The sequence below is a fragment of the Neofelis nebulosa genome, chromosome 11, assembly GCF_028018385.1.
Source record: "Neofelis nebulosa isolate mNeoNeb1 chromosome 11, mNeoNeb1.pri, whole genome shotgun sequence".
NCBI lineage: Eukaryota > Metazoa > Chordata > Mammalia > Carnivora > Felidae > Neofelis > Neofelis nebulosa.
The window spans coordinates 29,943,021-29,957,425 of NC_080792.1; the positions used below are offsets into that span (position 1 = coordinate 29,943,021).

General features: G+C 38.5%; 1 pseudogene; it reads left to right on the top strand.

Moving 5' to 3' along the window:
• The first annotated feature begins 1,222 nt into the window (after nucleotides 1–1,222).
• Nucleotides 1,223–2,231, top strand: LOC131489582 (large ribosomal subunit protein uL10-like; annotated as a pseudogene).
• The last annotated feature ends 12,174 nt before the right edge of the window (nucleotides 2,232–14,405 follow it).

A 14,405-nucleotide genomic window follows, 5' to 3' on the forward strand; every position in this document is an offset into this window, starting at 1 on the left:
TTCATGACCCTGTCAATGCAAAGATAGAAGTCTTGAGCAACGTTGCCTCCTAAATTTTGTGAATTTGTAGGGTGTAGATAGAGCAGACAGAAGAAAGACAGCTTGGAGTCTACAAAAACCTAAAAAGAACGCATATCCAGATTTCAGAGACTGAAGCATACTTGATTATTACAAAAGCTAAGAGCTGGGCATAAGCACTCACTCCCCAGATTCCTGAAAACACCAAAGTGGAGACTCTTGGTATTAGGGTAAGAAACACATTTGAATTTTGTGTGTCTGTATGTGCACATGTGAAATATATATGTGTATGTATACATATACACACACATTTATATGTGTGTATATATATATTCAGTTACATATTTAACTGAATACCCTGCTTTTAAATAAAAGGTACTCATCCTAAAATATATTTGGTACAAAATAGAAAATAATTGCTCACTCGAGCATAGGAACTTGTTTAAAAATTTAACATTATCGGAAATAGTAACATATACCTCTGATAACTTACATAGAAAATACTAAGAACACGTAAATTTCTATTGGTAACCCAGGACTATCCTCAGAAACCTTCATGGCTATAATGAGAAGGACACTGAACTGGCCTTGAGGGATACTGAGGCATAGATGTGTGAATACCTATTTACTAAATGACACAGACCAAAGATAAAATAGCAACAATGAGTGGCTGCTTTAAATCATCTGCCTTTCTTTCACCCAAGAGTGATGGTAAGCTGGTGGAGTGATGCAGGAGTGGTTTTAAGACTGGCTTATAGAGAGACATCTTGAGCTCTCTTCAAAGACCATGTCCATTGTCAGGTGGTTTGTGTTGTTCTTCATTCGAACCTCCACATGAATGGAGACTGAGGGATCGTTTAACTACACTGGCAGGAAAAGTACAAAAGGAACTCCCAGGAAGCATCAAGACTATCCCCATGCTTGGAGACAGAAGCGCTCTTCAACTGTCCTACAGTGTGTACAAAGGAGGAATTGTTACCTCCATTTTCACAATTCCAATCATTACAAATCTGCAGTTAGGATGTTCCTACTTTTGACTGGACTCATGTTTCTTATTGTCTTTTGCTCAGAACTTAAGAGGCAAGAAAAAATAAATAAAACATTTGAATAAAACCTAAACAGTAAAAGTAATCTATCCTAGCCCTCCTCTCTCCAGGAATCCTTGTGAGAGTGACATCGTCTTTAAACCCTGCATGGCAATCCCTGGTGCACCGCCGTGATGCCCAGGGAAGACAGGGTGACCTGAAAGTCCAACTACTTCCTTAAGATCATTCAACTTATGGATGATTATCCAAAATGCTTCACTGTAGGAGCAGACAACGTGGGTTCCAAGCAGATGCAGCAGATCCGCATTTTCCTCTGTGGGAAGGCTGTCGTGCTGATGGGCAAGAACACCATGATGCACAAGGCCATCCACAGAACAACCCAGGTCTGGAGAAACTGTTGCCTCACATCCGGGGAAATGTGGGCTTTGTGTTCACCAAGGAGGACCCTGCTGAGATCAGGGACATGCTCCTGGCTAAAAAGGTGCCAGCTGCCACCCGTTCTGGTGCCATAGCCCCATGTGAAGTCACTGTGCCAGCCAAGAACACTGGTCTGGGGCCTGAGAAGACTTCCTTCTTCCAGGATTTAGGCATCACCACTAAGATCTCCAGGGGCACCACTGAGATCCTGAGTGATGTGCAGCTGATTAAGACTGGAGACAAAGTGGGAGCCAGCGAAGCCACACTGTTGAACATGCTGAACCTCTCCCCCTTCTCCTTTGGGCTGATCATCCATCAGGTGTTTGACAATGGCAGCATCTACAACCCTGAAGTGCTTGGCATCACAGAGGAGACTCTGCATTCTCCCTTCCTGGAGGTTGTCCGCAAGGTTGCCCGCCTATGCCCGCAGATAGGTTACCTGACTGTTGCATCGGTGCCCCATTCTATCATCAATGGATACAAGCGGGTCCTGGCTTTGTCTGTGGAGACTGATCATACCTTCCCACTTGCTGAAAAGGTCAAGGCCTTCTTGGCTGATCCATCTGCATTTGTGGCTGCTGCCACGTGGCCACTGCCACCAGTGCTGCGCCTGCTGCTACCGCAGCCCCAGCCAAGGTTGAAGCAAAGGAAGAGTCAGAGAAATCAGATGAGGATATGGGATTTTGTCTCTTTGACTTATCACCAAAAGCAACCAATTCAGCCAACTTTATTTGCGAAACAAGGAAATAAAGGCTTACTTCTCTTTAAAAAAAAGTAATCTATCCTTTTTAAATTTTTTTTTTTTGAGAGAGAGAGAGAGTGAGAAAGCGAGCATGAGCTGGGAAGGGTCAGAGAGAGAGAGGAAGACAGAATCTGAAGCAAGCTCCAGGCTCTGATCTGTCAGCACAGAGCCTGATGTGGGGCTCGAACCCATGGACCACGAGATCATGACCTGAGCTGAAGTCAGACACTTAACCACCTAGGCCACCCCAGGCACCCCTATCTTCATTTTTTATATCATACTGACATAAGACAGTATGTTTTCCCATTGTACAAATAATTCAAGGACAACCAATGAGCAGCTAATCCATTCACATACTTAAGCACTCCATTAGAAGTTGGTGCCTGGGAACAGGGTCAGCCCCTATCTTACAGGCTTTTCCCATTTTTGAATGTATTATGTTACCAAACTGAGAGACTCATGTTAGGGTTTGGGGAACCATGAAAAACAAACGGAAGGTGGCTAGAAACTTTGGACTTGAAATAACTATGGACTTACACACACACACACACACACACACACACACACACACACTTAAAGTGGTTGGCCTTTGTAGCCTCTATAGACGACTTTTCTAGGATATAAGAAAGATTAGCAATTAAGAAAGAGTTAGATAGCAGGTTTCCCTTAGAAAAGATACATAAGAAAGTTATTTGTGTACATAGAGAACACCCTTGCATGCTGCTGTCCCAGAGAGAACACAGAGAAGTAACATATTTCAAAATATCTGAGCTTTAGTTGGGTGGAGGGGGCAGAAGAGAGGGAAAGGTCTCCAAGCAAAGAAAAAAAAACAAGTTGCATTTACAGTAATACCCTGTTCTGTTTCATTCTTGATAAAACAAATGCTAATTTTGTTTTTAAACTGCCAGTACACAGGGAAGTGATCCGCATCCTCTATACCTTTGAGAGATTTTCATCCTTTACATATTCCAATTCAACTTAAAATATTGTGCAATTGCCAAACCTCATATTTAAAATATGTGCTTATCATTCAACTCAGGGTAACATTAGCACACTGAAAACTGCATTCTAATTAATAAATCAGAACCTTAACCACTGAAACATCATTCACACATATGAGATGGCAATAGAGAGAGCCATTAAAAATAGTAGCATGCTGTCACCCTTCCAGGAAATATGGAAATATGCCTTTTTGGGGGTTATTGGCCTACATTATTTATCAATGTTTGGCTTTAATATATGGATTTACTCAACATTGAATGAATATCATATTTCTCCTAGAAGATACAGCATTAATTTGTGATCTTGGACAAACTGTCAATTGGATAACAAGCCCACTAGGGGGGCATGCAATCAATAATTTGTATCCAGTGATTTCTTCCCTTAGGTTGTTTTAGGAAAATATTGCTTTTCCACTTTCACTCTCACTCATACACACAAAACAAGCAAACACACAAATTACATTAAAAAAACCACTTTTGGTCTAGCTCTAGGAGATTTTAAAAAGCAAACTACAACTTTTAGCAATGTGTTAGAACCTGGCAGTCAACTCTTGCTCTGTCTTTAAAAAAAAAAACACCTAATAAAAGAAAAAGAGAACAAAAAAAGTTGGTGCTAAGAAAGAGAAATCATCGCAAATATGAAACCAAATTTAAGCCACTACTGAACAGCAAGAAAAAAATGGTCATGTGGGCTTCATTCTTGAATCTTGCCTCTTCTCCACACCCCATTGCTCCCCACACCTCTAGGCTGTCACTTAACATTTATGCTGTCTTAAGCTTTAGCCGCAGCCACAATTCTTTAAAATTCATGTTTCTCAGGAAGCTCATGCTCTTGATGCCAGGACTGAGCTGCCATCCCCTGGACACCCAGCCTAGATTTCCAGTCTCCAGTCTGGTACTACTCATATCATTTGCCTTGTGCTTGTTCATTTTTCCTTACTTGAACCTATGTGCTTGGACTCAAGCTACCTCTCCACATGGCTTCTTTCTAGCTTAACTCTCAATACTTGCCAGCCCAAATTCTACCAGTGCAATAGTCTGCCCGCATCTCTCAGATGGGGTTTTTAGTAAGATTATTTTTTTTCCAGCTGCACCTAGAAGAAATTGAGACATATGCACCAGAAAAAAAGGTCACAATGATTATACAGTCTTTGTTTATAAAATCAGATTGCAGAGCATGGTTTGATCCGAGTCACAACATAGGGACTTTCTCCAACCCCACACTCCTAGTGTAGCTATTAGGAGTCACAAGAGGGAGAGTTGCCTTTGCAGAGTCAAGCAACTTCTTGCTGCCCCTGCCCCTAAACATGAGCAGAATGCAATATCCACAACCTCTGCTAACTGATGCAGAGAAATACAGAACATTGATTATCAGCCTCAGGTTCTCATCAGCTCTGCAGTTCAAAATTTGACTCTCTTCATGTGAAGGAATGAGTAACAGCAGCACTTTTCCCTACAAATTACCCCAGAGGGTAGGAAGTGTTGGAGAAATTCCTATTTTATAGGCTTAGGGCTGAATGAAGACAGAGATTAAGAATTATTTTTCTCAAACCCTCCAGACAAATTTACTTGACCCTTCTGCCTTCTTACTGCCTTGACATAAATGTATTTGTTACTACCGAATTACTTCCAACTTGAATTTGACCCCAGAGATTGGAGAAAAGAGATTCTCAAAGAGCCAGCAACATTTCTTCCCAGAAGATTATAAACCTAAACAGGGTTGAGTAATAAACTCCATAACAGCACATACCCTGTCTCTAACCACACAACACACACAGTAGGTATTTTATAAGTGAAATGCCTTCAAAAAAAGAAAAAGAATTCAACATCTTTTGGCCTTTAGTCAGTTTTGGGGAAAAGCAAAAGAGACTTACTGAAGTTTATTCTAGTGAAAACCCATGTGAAATTCCCAGGAAAAGCTAAATACCTGTACTAACAAAAAGCAGGAACCACCACACTGGAGCTACAGGAACAGCAGGAATTATAGAGGAACAGGATGTAGGTCTTCACCCCAGTGCAGTGGTTTCAGTGTATAGTCCTGATATCAGCAGCATTAGCGTCCATCACCTGTGACCTTTCTGTACAAATGATACTGATGCCATGCCCACTAAGGTTTGAAAATCATTAGTCTAGTATACCACTATTTTAGTATTTTAGTATGACTTGGCTATTTTCTATAGATTTTCTTCTCTCCATGTTAATAGGTGTTGTATTTTTATGTTGACCAGGTCTATATAAGAACGGGGAGGGGGTGACTGAATATATTTTGATCTAAACCAGAGAGATTGACATTTCCAAGATCACAAAGGTGTATTACAAATATTTTGTTAAAAATGCTTTATAGAAAGTGATGCTTTTTGGACTGTTCTCTTTGTGTCTCCTCTCCCCAAATGGATAATTATGACTGTACAATAATTGAACACTGTGAGCCTTATAATGGAAGGTCTCACTTCTCCCACTGCAGAGAGCTGTCTCTGGGAGAGGAGCTGCCTTTGATGTGTTGGAAGGACTATCCCTGGGGGGAAAGAATATTTGACAGGCACATATTTTAGGAATGTTTTGCAGGTAAAATTTTCATCCATAAAATTGTATTAACATTTCAAACATGCGACCCTCCAGAATTCAAAGACGTAGTCTCCAGAGAGTTTCTCCCTCCTCCTAGAGAGCTATATTTTTCTAGGGCAGAGAGAACGTGATTTTCTCCAAATGCTTTAACCATGCCCCGACCTCCATTTCAAAAGCAAACCTTTAACAAGCTGAAGGGGCCAGATATAGGGTGATGATAAAGGGAGGGCAAAGGCAGACAAAAAAATATGCCCTCAGAATTATGACTTCTATCTGGATGGCAAAAAATAAAGTGCCTGCATCAAGATCTGCATGGAATCATTCAGAAAGCTTGGAAGTAAATCATGATTATTTTGATGCAGAAGATAAGACTCCTAGCAAAAGTTCAGCCATACACAGCCCTGCTTTGATGCTCCTCAACATTCAAAATTGCCCATTTCATTTCCTTTGAGCAGCCTATAAATAACACACCCATCCAGCATAGCCCTGCTTTGTAATGAATGTGAAGCAACTGAAAAAAAAATGTGGTTATCAGCATCTAATAAGCAGAAAGTCAATGGAATAAGGAAGGAACACAGTTCAGGTATGGGCAACCTAGGCCTAATGGGCAGGGCCCCGAGCACATGACATGAAGCACAACTGCTCTGCTGTTGTGACTTTGTTGTATATCTCAATGCCAGCATTCAGTCATTAGTCCTCTGTGCATTATTTTTTTGCTTACTTAATATTTTTGTTATCTATTATGATGAGCCTATGTTTTTGTTAGTCTGACTGAATTCAGAAGAAAAGTGAACATATTTGAGTTTAGTTAAATAAAGATGAAATAATAAGATATAATTTTGTTATTGGTAAAAGACAACACTATCTCCTTCTGACCAAATATTCCCTTTAAGTGGCTGGTGTGATGCTTTACAAGTGCTGCTGAGAAGACAAAACTATTCAGTTGTCACATATTAGTGGAAATGATAATTTTGGCTATCATTCACAGAGTGTCTACTATGTGCTAAATACTGCCAAGAAATTTGCATGTATTTCTAGTAGCCCTCATAAATGTGTAGTGTAGGTATTACTACCCCTGGTAATACCTGTTAGTCTATGGGCTTAAATGTCCTCTGGCTTGGTTGTTTCCAGCAGCTCTCATTTACTGCATATTTATATTCAACACCTACCAGGTGTCAAACCGGTTGAGGTCCTGCTCTCATTCAGCTTATCACAAATAATGAACAAATAAGATAATATCTGTTAGTGATAATGGTATCTAGAAAATTATAGTATGGTAATGAGCTTTCTCCCAAGCTGATTTTCCTTCTGTCTACACAATTCAGAGGTAGCACCCATCCTACACATCAAAGGCAGTTCCTCTTCCAGGTGCTTATGAAACTAACAGTTGTTACCTCTTTCCTCAGCTCCCATAGCTAATGTACTGTCAAGTCCTGAAATTCTAAAACATACCTAAAGTTCACCTCTCTCCATTTGCGCTAAAGTACTATCACGTTGTCCATAATATAGCAGAATCAGAAACAATCTAGGTGTCTTTCAGTAGGTGATTGGCTAAACAAATTGTGACTCATCCATTTCATGGAACACTACTCAGCAGCAAAAAGGAACAAACTACTGATACATGCAACAACTTAGATGGATCTCTACAAAATTATGCTGAATGAAAAAAACCAATCCCCAGTGATTATATACTATATAATTCTAATTACCTACATTCTTGAAATAATAAAATTATTGAAGGGCAGAACACATTAATGATTGCCAGAAGTTTAGAATGAGAAGTAGGAGCAGGAGGGAAGTATGTGTGGCTATATAAAGGTAATAGGAGAGGTCGTTGTGGTCACGGAAATGTTCTGTGTTTTGAATATATTAATGTCAATATCCTAAATGTGATATTGTAATGTAGTTTTCGGTGTGTTAGCATCAGATGAATCTTTCTGTATTATATCTTACAGTGTCTTTCTGTATTATATCTTACAACTGATGTGAAATGAAAATCATCTCAATATAAAGACAATTCTTTCTATGTTATTTAGAGTATCATCTTCAACCTAAATCAAGTGACCATGTATGTATGGGTTTGTTTCCAGGATCTTTATTCTGCATAATTAGTCATTTGGTCTTGCTCTAATACCAGACTATTAATTAGTTTTTTAAAAGACTTATGTCTGATATACATCTTTCAATATCATTATTCTTTAGTATGGTGTTGACTATCCTTGGTGCTCTGCATTTCCCCATGTATTTTAGAATAAGACTTTAAATTTTCACAAATAAAAACATTTGGACAATTTTAAGATTGTATTGAGTCTATAGATCATTTGAAATCATTGACAATATCAAGTCTTTCAATTCATAAAAATTGGCCTTACTAACGTAATTTTTCTCTAAAAGCACCATGAACATCTTTTATTAAATTCAACCCTACATATTCAGTTTTTACAACAATTAGAAATTATATAAATTTTATTTTGTTATAATTTGTTGCTGGCATGAAAGACGAATGATTTTATATAATGACCATATATTGAGTGGCTTTGCTAAATTTACATCCACAAACCAATAACTGTCTGTAGAATATTCAAAATTATATACATTTCAATACTATTTCAAATGTATAGTGCTAGTTTTATTTTTTATTTTCTAAATATTTTGTGTTTATTTTTCTTGCTGTATTGCACTGTCTAGGAAATTTCATTTCTGCTATCCTAACAATGAATAAACAACCTGAAGTCAAGGATAGATCATTCCCCTCACTCTACTAATATAGATAGGACACCTGACTGCCAACTGTGGCAGTGTGCAGGCAGAAGATACAGTCTCCATTTAAGAGGGCAAGAAAAAAAATCAGCTAAAATGTTAACAAATGGCTACAGATGAGTGTGGGGATTTATATTCACTTCCTGACTCTTTTCAAAAGAACCTCCACCTAGTGTTCATGAGAAAGATTCAGAGCACAGCAAGAGACTAGAGAAAGACTCCCTAAGTCATGCAGGTGTGAAGGAGAAAATTGGTTGCCACTGTGGGAAATAGATGAAGGTCCACCGCCTGATCTTTCAAAGACTTAAGCTACTGCAGTCAGGGGGAAAAAAAACTTTTTGCTCCCAGGATAGGTAAAGACCCATGACTTCTGGGGAAAAATAGAAGTGAGAAAAAGAGTCATTGAATCCAGCCCACATGCCAAGTCCAAAGAATCTCTGGAGGAACTTGAAGCATATCAACGTCTGAGTATAAATAATATTTACCTCAATCTCTCCTGTCATACGCAAGGTGTCTTGCATTCAATTTAAAACTGGGACCATACAAACAAGTGGGAGAAAAAAAGTCATATCAAGAGACATAGCAATCAATAAAACCAGAATCAGAGATGACTCATGTTGGAATTATAAAACAGGGACTTCAAAAATGTTAAAGATCTCATTGAAAAGGAGGGTAAAATATATAAACAGAAGAGAAATTCTGGCCAAAATACAAAAATTATAATAAAGAGACAAATAGAAAGTTTGCAACTAGAAAATATAGTAGAGATGATGAGCTCATCAGTAGACCTAGCCAAGTTGAGGAAAGAATTGAGTAAACTTGAGCATACTTGAATACAACTTACACAAATGGAGACAAATTAAAAAAAAAAAAATGGAACAGAACATTCAAGAACAGAACTGGCTTGTCAGTTCCCAAAATCTCTCTACTCCATGTAAACTCTGAGAATTTCTCAGATATAACTTTGTTTCTACTTCACCTGGATGTTTGAAATTTCACTCTGTAAATGTGCAGCATAGTACCAAGCAAGGCAACCTTATGTGAATTTCTGGACTTTTTATTCCCCTTCTTCTCAAAACTCTGATCTGCAATTTCCAGATGCCCCAGCCTCCCTCATCATTGATCTCCATCTCTTTGGCTTTATGAGCCATTAGGGCTCTATTCTGATTCCCAGCACTTTCAGAGAAGTGGGGCTTATACTGTTTCTTCTCTTGGGGTTTACAGTTCTGAACTTCTGGCTGTCCAATCTCTCAAAACAATTGTTTTATATATTTTGTCTGGTTTTCAATTTGTTTATGGTAGGAGGTCAAGGCCAGTCTTTGTTACTTCAAGATTTTCAGAAATAGAAGATCATATTGTACTTTTTTGTTTGGAGTTATGTAATTAGATTCTTAAATTTCTAGTAAGGTCAAATAATACACTGAGGATAAAGAGCACTGGGAGAGAAATGAGGAGTCCTGGGGTATAGTCACAGCTTCCCACATATTCCTAGCTCCATGGCTTTGAGAAAATATGATACCACCTCTACAACTCACTCCCCTCATCAGTATGTTGAGAGAATTGTACTTAATTGCTTCCACCTCTCTTTCTAGCATAAACATCCTGAATCTATGGTAGAAAACCATTTGCCAAATCTCTAGATGGTTATGTTAACCTTTTTACCGTTTACCTGAAAACCTATTTTCAACATCAGTCTTTAGAGCAGGACAGGAGACTATAGTCTCAAATTTCTGTGCTGCCGCAAGTCCTGCTCACACTAATAGGAATTACACACAGGCACCTCAGAGATAATGGAGATGTCAATCTCTTTTATGAACCATGACAAGCATCCAAGGAATGGTGGATTTCAAAGTAAATATCCAGTATTTCAGCATAGAGTCAGCAGGGATCAGTTCCAAACCTTTTCCACTTCCTCCATCCCCCTCCAGAATCAAAACATCCATGAAATTCACCTGTTGGCTGATTTCGTTGAGATGCAGTTAACAGTCGAACAAGACTGTTATGCAGCAGTTAGGCTGCAAATAAAATCCAAACAGTTGATAATCTTTCCTTTGGTTTCAGATTACTGCTAATCATATAATTGCAGATTAAAGGACTCACTCTATCTTTTTGAAGTCACAGCAAAGGCATTAAAGTGTTTCTGCTGATCCTCTGAGCAGAAGCTTGAGAGGAAATCTCTAATGTGAGCTGTTCTCCTGAGATATTGTTTTCTGATGCTCTGGCAAACCCAGCATTCTTAGATTCTTGTGACCTTCTACATCTCAGCTGACCCATGTCTGAACTTTTGCCCAGTACTATGTTGTCATCCTAGCTGCAGAGAAACTAGTTAAGGTATTATTTTAAACAAACTATTATGGAAGCATTGTTTATAATGAGCATGGTTCTGTAGAGCACATGTTGGGGTCCCTCTCACCCCTATTAGGTTATCCAGTGATGTCAGATTCACAGCATATTAAAATGTAAAGGACTTGGGAGATAATCTTCTCCTACCCTATCACTTTACAAAAAATCAAAGTGAGTTGTTGGGTAATATTACAAGTCCTAAGGAGGAAAGCATGCTCATACATTTAAACAAAAGATTAAAAACAAAAATGTCTTCTACTTAACCCTGTGCTAAAGCAGAAAATTCAATTAACCAGGATCTTTCTTTCCTTCCTAGGTTATTCCATCTATATTTAATTGAATATGAAATCACAGAACAAATCACAGGAGAATTTTTTTTTGGCAAATGATAGTACTGTTGAAATGCATTACAGGTTGAGATGAATGAATGGTGGCTCGCTGGCATGTGTATGAATGGGCCCAAGAACATTCCAAACCTCCATGTTGAATGGGCTATTGGGGAATTATGTGACTCTCTACATCACCAGCCTTCTATCCTTATGGCATGAGAGATCAGATTTGTCATTTTTTTACACAGGATACCTTCCTATTCTTGCCCTTTCTGGATATCTGAACAATTAACGTGTTTCAATTTCAAGTAAGTTTGGTTACTCTGGATACTTTTATACCCCTGAAATAAAGAGCTCCAGGAAAGAAGTAGACAAGATTTTATCTCTTCTATATAAGCACAACTTACAGTTTAGGATGATTTCGGATATAATGTCAAGAGGAATTTATTATTTATATGCATCCTAAATGTTAGAATTGGTTTGCATATACTTGTTTGGAAATATGTCTATTCTTCATGCTCCAGAAAAATATATTTTATTTTAGTATATTTTATTGATTAGCTAAAATTCTTTATAGATACCTATCTTTAGGTAGCAAAGTAGAAGAAGAGAAAGAACCTTGCAAATTGGAGGTTGTAATTTTATATAACCCTAAGTTCACTACAGGCTGAAAATGCAACATTATAAATAATAATAATAGAGATAATCACAACAGGTATTATTAGGTGCTTATGTGCCAGATACTTTACCGATTGCCTTATATGTGTTACCTAATTAAATCCTCATAAAAATTGAAGGAGATAGAAATTAGGATTATCTTATTTGACCAAGAAGTTAAGTAATAGTTCCTGGGTCAAAAATTCTCAAATGGCTGAGCAGGTATTTGAACCCAAGTCTGGCAGATCACAGAAACTTAAGGAGACACTGATGCTTTGATAATTTAAGGTGAGAGAAGTAGGTAGAGTTTTGTTGAAAGCCAGAGTAAAGCAGCTCTGTCAGCAACACCATAATTTCACGTGTACTCTGATTTTAGTGAGGGTTTGCTCACATAGTTGTATAACATGTCAGTGTCCATAGGTTGTAAAGCTCAGAAAGTAAGAACATCTCAGAAAGCAGACCTCCAAAGTCAAGATTTGACATTTGGAATTTCTGACCAAACTACAGGATGTTTCATATCTCCCTGCCAGACAACTCCCTTTTGACTGCACAGACTCTAGAGCATAAATTAGTTCAGTAAGTGTCTGCATTAAATTACCCTGAACAGTTTGTCACTCCCAATTGCCTTGGTGTAATAGATGCAGGGAAGAAATTCTATGTAGTTGGTGATATATCCTTAATTCTGGCTTAACAAGTGCTTTACTGGCACTCTTTGAGAGTAGGTAATTCAAACCCAGTATCCAGCTCTGGTGTCTCAGAACACCAGGGTTGTTCTCTCTACACAGAATTGTTCAAAATGCACATCTGTGAGGAATTTCTATTGCACTCTTGGAGGCACAGGTAGCCTTGACTACCTCTGTGCTTGCTCATTTCTTCTCTTGAATATTTATGCTTATCTTGCCCATTGATTTTGAAAGAAGATTATGGAAATTGATTGGCAGCACCAGCAAATAGCTGATGGGAGAATCTGGCCTCTGAATGAGAATGAGTCACTAATGACAGAACTGTGTCCAGTGTGACTAATACATATGGAGTAAGGAAGCTCTGGGGTTTCCTCTATGCATGCAATCTTATGTAGTGGTGAGGTAAGCAGGCAGGAAGAAGTACTTTCTTCACTGTGAGGACTCAAGGATGTACATCATTCTTCGTATCCAGTTGAATGTACTTTGTCAAACCTTTAATTTCAAGATGGAGTGGCTCTATGGAACTCTCAGAAGCATTGATTCATTGGAGGCATCTCCAGCCTTGAGGTAGATAGAAGTGTGGATTAGAAGACTTAGCATGGCAATGCTGTGATTACAGGGCTTTATTTTCCATGAGGAACAAAGTGATCATTTCCTTTACTGAAAACTGAGCTGCTATGCACCTATTTCCCCTTCACTCTCTATCATTTTCTGTAGGTTTGGGAAACACAAAGAACAATTATTCTTGCTTACTATGTTCTGAATGTAATATATACAATGGGTGAAAAGTGAAATATTCAGTCTATTAGTAGCTTGTTTCATGTTGGGACAAAACAACAACAAAAAAGCTGGTGCGATAGATTCCCACCCACCCACCCCGAACACATATATACAGCCTGACACTAAATTGTAGAATCACAATATTCATAGAGTATTTTTTTCTACTTTCAAATCATTTTCACATGGTAAGAATTCCATACATGTTTGGCGAATGGATGAATAAAAACACACGTGTGCACTGATATATAAATTTGGATTCTCTGAGTCTCCCAGGAGGTAAATTGAGTTAGGCAAGGTAAGCATTACTTTCTCTACATATGGGCGAGGAGTAAAGCATAGGTGGAGATGTCCACATAGGACTAAAGAGGACAATAACATAGCTGAGTATCAGCTCTACAATAACACACTGTAAATGAAAGGGTTGAGGTATTTTTTAGCAGCACAGAGGAGCAGCCTAAGTGCTCTTAGGGGAAACTTCACAATACTTAGAACTCCTATCTCTAAAAGCAGCACTGTAAGAGAGGAGAAACAGGAGGGGAGAAACAGACACCAAATGAACAGGAAGGAGGTACAGAGCAATAGTAAAGGCAAGTCCCAGAGAAGAAAGGACAGAATGAGACTGCAGAGCTGCTGAAATGTAATGACTCTGTGGGGCCGATCTGCTCCTATCTCAACCCAATGATGGGAATGCTCTTCTAGAGCCATCAGCTTCACCAGCAGCCTATTTTATTAATCACTGGTCTTGGGGCAGATCTACCTCTCTTTTCCTTTATTTTGCCAAAGGATAGGATTCCAGGAAGTTCTGTGACACAAACATGTGACAATGCTATTATTTGTACTTTTTTTCTCTTTAGGTAACTATTTTTGTTTTTAATCTGGAAGTTTAGCAAACTTATCTTGTGTTTCGACAACTAGTTGTCTATTTCCTTTCACCTCATGGCTACCTGGTATCATTTCCATGCCTTACAGTCTTACTCTACTTTTCAGGAGAAATAAAGAATTTGATAATGAGAATACTTACTTTTAGAGACTTCCACAGTCTTAACTTTGCACCTTGAAACCCA